Source organism: Salvelinus sp. IW2-2015, unplaced genomic scaffold, assembly GCF_002910315.2.
Source record: "Salvelinus sp. IW2-2015 unplaced genomic scaffold, ASM291031v2 Un_scaffold1885, whole genome shotgun sequence".
Classification (NCBI taxonomy): domain Eukaryota; kingdom Metazoa; phylum Chordata; class Actinopteri; order Salmoniformes; family Salmonidae; genus Salvelinus; species Salvelinus sp. IW2-2015.
The window spans coordinates 80,594-86,321 of record NW_019943247.1 but is presented as its reverse complement, the minus strand read 5'-3'; positions in this window follow the sequence as shown (position 1 = coordinate 86,321).

Here is a 5,728-nt window from a genome sequence, read left to right as displayed (position 1 = left end):
TCAATTAAAACAAAAAAGGATATATAGGACTTGTGGGATGGGCGCTGAATCCACCTTGGACTATAATGCAGACTGTGGGATGGATGGGGCTGAATCCATCTGTAGACTATATAGACTGTGGATGGGACTGAATCCACTGTGGACTATATAGACTGTGGATGGGATGGGGCTGAGATCCACCTGTAGACTATATAGACTGTGGATGGGACTGAATCCATCTGTCAGACTATATAGACTGTGGGATGGGATGGGACTGATCCATCTGTAGACTATATAGACTGTGGGATGGGATGGGCTGAATCCACCTGTAGACTATAGACTGTGGATGGGACTGAATCCATCTGTAGACTATATAGACTGTGGGATGGGGCTGAATCCACCTGTAGACTATATAGACTGTGGGATGGGATGGGACTGAATCCACCTGTAGACTATATAGACTGTGGATGGATGGGGCTGAATCCCCTGTAGACTATATAGACTGTGGGATGGGATGGGACTGAATCCACTGTAGACTATATAGACCTGTGGGATGGGGCTGAATCCACCTGTAGACTATATAGACTGTGGGATGGACTGAATCCACTGCTAGACATATAGACTGTGGGATGGATGGGGCTGAATCCACCTGTAGACTATATAGACTGTGGGATGGGACTGAATCCATCTGTAGACTATATAGACTGTGGATGGGATGGACTGAATCCATCTGTAAACATATAGACTGTGGGATGGATGGGGCTGAATCCACCTGTAGACTATATAGACTGTTGGATGGGATGGGGCTGAATCCACCTGTAGACTATATAGACTGTGGTGGATGCTGAATCCTGTGCATGACTGTGGGATTGGGATGGGACTGAATCCACCTGTAGACTATATAGACTGTGGATGGGATGGGCTGAATCCACCTGTAGACTATATTAGATGTGGGATGGGGCTGAATCCCTGTAGACTATATAGACTGTGGGATGGGTGGGGCTGAATCCCTGTAGACTATATAGACTGTGGGATGGGATGGACTGAATCCACCTGAGCAGTCGTAGACTATATAGACTGTGGGATGGGCTGAATCCACCTGTAGAATATATAGACTGTGGGATGGGATGGGGCTGAATCCACTGTAGACTATATAGACTGTGGATGGGGCTGAATCCACCTGTAGAATATATAGACTGTGGGATGGATGGGGCTGAATCCCCCTGTAGACTATATAGACTGTGGGATGGGGCTGAATCCACCTGTAGACATATATAGACTGTGGGATGGATGGGACTGAATCCATCTGTAGACTATATAGACTGTGGGATGGGGCTGAATCCCACGTTATACTATATAGACTGTGGGATGGGATGGGGCTGAATCCACCTGTAGACTATATAAGACTGTGGGATGGGGCCTGAATCCCATCTGTAGACTATATAGACTGTGGAGGATGGGACTGAATCCACCAGTAGACTAATATAAGACTGTGGGATGGGATGGGGCTGAATCCACTGCTATATCATATAGACTGTGGATGAGGAATCCACTGTAGACTATATAGACTGTGGGATGGGATGGGGCTGAATCCACCTGTATACTATATAGACTGTGGATGGGACGTGAATCCACTGTAGACTATATAGACTGGGGGATGGACTGAATCACCTGTTAGACTATATAGACTGTGGGATGGGATGGGGCTGAACCACCTGTAGACTATATAGACTTTGGGATGGATGGGGCTGAATCCATCTGTAGACATTATAGACTGTGGGATGGGATGGGGCTGAATCCACCTGTAGACTATATAGACTGGGCGTGATGGATGGGCTGAATCCACCTGTAGACTATATAGACTGTGCGGATGGGATGTTATTCTGAGCCAGATATGGTTGTCCATGTTCCAATGTCCATCGTTATGTTGTATTATAACCACAAACTTATTATTTCACAATTAATTGCAACAGTTGACTACATAGGTCTTGCGGTTTTACAGACAAAACTAAACTGACCAGGAAAAAGTCAGTTATCAGATTTCGTCTAAGATCAAAACATATCATATGATACTAAGAGATTTACCAGCTCTATCGTACACTATCTTCTTCTGCTATCTAACTAAAGATTGATATATCGGATGAGTATATATCACACAATAGTATTTCAAACATCAAAATAGTACTCATATGATTAAAGTCAATAGGACACAAAGTTAACTCAGTCCCACATCCATATTCATTATCAGTATAACCAATCTGATAGATAAACTAATACACATTTAAGACTCCTAACATCATCTGCAACCAGTTAGATCAAAATAAGATATATCAAACGAGTTATTTATGAGATATTATCTGAGCATTACTTATCATATTCTTATGCTAACTATCAAGCTGTAGCCATGATATATCAATAAATTAACTATCTATCTCCATATATCACCGGGTACCATTTAACCGGAATACATACCTGGATCATCTTGTAACTTAGCTATATATATTAAAGACCCACAATCGAATAATTTCAAATACCTACTTCCATAATAAATACGACAACTAGTGACCGATGTTATTGAATCTGCCTTTTACTAGTAGAGCTATTTATTTATCTATCGTGATAGAGAGAAATAAACACAATTAACTCACCTCATGTACTGACAATATATCCCCCTGCTCCATGACATCCAACTAGCTCTGAATAGAATCGAGGATATCTTATCATATCTGAGTGAATTACTCAAACTAGTCTGTAAAATCAATACATCAGTCATTATATCTATAACACACTGATTACAGCCTTCTTCATCTACTAGTGAATGAAGATAAACTACTCATATTACGAGCAGTGGCATAACACCAATTCTAATTTAATTACTTATCTCACTAATCAAATCTTGTATGATCGCTCATATAAACTAAACTCACAGTATCTAGTAACTCATATAACATATATTATGGATCTTTATAAATCTTCTATCCTACTTACTGACATCTTACACAATAGTGTAAGAGTACAACTATTTCTAACTATATAGAGCTATTACCCGTATCGTCTCAGTGAGAGCGACAGAGCCGATTTAACTAATCATCTCATGTAACACTTATCATTATCACCGAAACACTGTTCATGTCCGTCGGTGCTCTCTGATGCCCAAAGCACCACAAAACAACGCTATAGGCCCTATGTATTACCCTACCCGCACAAGCCCAGAATAGGCGGCGCCACAACATGAACTTTCCCAAATCCGAAACGCTCTGCCGCTATCGCTTTCTACAAGACCCTCCCTAACACATGTCCCTGGTTCCCCAGGAATATGATACACAGCTAACTCCGCCCGCACCTACGAGCCTCACGATGGTTCGATCTGGTTCGTGCTCTTAGCACCCCCAAATTGTGTGGATAGACAAATCTTGCCTACTACTATCTCTTGATTCCACTGTCGTCGGGTGTACCTTACATTTATGATCTCCATGGCGCCGCCCTTTCTACATGAATTTCTCCAAGATACTAACAAGGCGTTCCCCCATGCCCAAAGGGATCCTCCCCAGGTTGCAGACATGGACGATCTAGAGTTCACCAAGGCCTGTCCAGGACAACCTACACACTATCGCAACAAACTCTCACCTTTTCATACCCGGCACATCTTAACGCATCCAGAACATTATTGTGCAAGATACCGTCAGATCTGATCGAGGTGCATAACCTCTCTCATCTCCTCAGAAACCCCGCCGCGCGCTGCCCGCACGACCACACCCCCAGTAGAATATGTAGTTATACAGACTGACAAAGCGTATTGGTAAAGTGTTAGATGCTAAGCCAGCATGGAATAACTCAGTCAAAGGTGAAATGACCATCAAATCCAGTTGATATTCTTGCGGTCCACGAACCCCTGATAGACAATCGTCTGCTTATGACCCTGACTTATACTATGAACATAGCCTAAAGATAGTGAACCAATAAGTGTATGAAGTACTATCTGGTGATATTCCGAGTACATACTAGTTAGTATAGCTATCAATAGGTGGGCCAAATCAAAATTCAATTATCGAAATCATACACTCTTATAATATACACCATATAATACATTTACATTACATTTAAGTCATTTAGTAGACGCTCTTATCCAGAGCGACTTACAAATTGGAAAGTTCATACATATTCATCCTGGTCCCCCGTGGAATAAACCCACAAACCCTGCGTTGCAAGCACCATGCTCTACCAACTGAGCCACACTATAATATACGCTAATTAAAATACACCATATAATATACACTATGTAATATACACTATAACATACAATGTAATTTACACTATATAATATACAATATAATATACATTATATAATATACACTATAATTTATGCACTATAATATACATATATATATACATTATAAAATATACCACTATTAATATACACTATAATATACAATGTAATATACACTATATAATAAACTATATTAATATACACTATATAATATACACTATAATATATACACTATCTTATACACTTTATAATATACACCATATAATACACACCATAATATACACTGTATTATACACTATATAATATGTACTATATAATATGTACTATATAAAATACACTATATAAAATACACTATATAAAATACACTAATATTATACACTATAGTATACCCTATAAATTACATCATATATAATATACACTATATAAATATACATGCAATATGCACTATTTATAATATAAGACCAAATAAAATATACAACGTAATATAATAAGATTCACTAATAATATAATATTACACCTATGTAAAATACACTATATTCTAAAATAACCATATATTATACGCTATATCAAATACACTACATATAATATACACTCATCTTCACTATACACGATAATATACAATGTAATATACACTATATATAATATACACTCTTTATAATATGCACTATTATTTATACACTATATTACACTATATAATATACACCATATGAGGTATATTACACCTTATATAGACTGTGGGATGGGATGGGGCTGAATCCACCTGTAGACTATATAGACTGTGGGATGGGATGGGGCTGAATCCACCTGTAGACTATATAGACTGTGGGATGGGATGTTATTCTGAGCCAGATATGGTTGTCCTGTTCCAATGTCCATCGTTATGTTGTATTATAAAACCACAACTTATTATTTCACAATTAATTGCAACAGTTGACTACATAGGTCTTGCGGTTTTACAGACAAAACTAACTGACCAGGAAAAAGTCGATAGTTTGGCAAAATCATACAAATAATATATACAATAATATACACTTTATAATGTACACTATATAATATCCACTATAATATACCATATTTAATATACACTATAATATCCACTATAATATACACTATGTAATATACACAATAATATACACTGTATAATATACACTATATAATATACATKATATAATTTACATTATATAATATACACTATATAATATACCGTACATACAATATACACTATATAATATAAGCAATAAAATATACACTATATAATACGCACTATAAGATTTGCTATATAATATACACTATGTAAAATACACTATACTATACGCTATATAAAATACACTTTAAAATACACTATATACACTATGTAATATACACTATAATATACAATGTAATTTACACTATATAATATACAATATAATATACACTATAGAATATACACTATATAATATACACTATAATTTATGCACTATAATATACACTATATAATATACA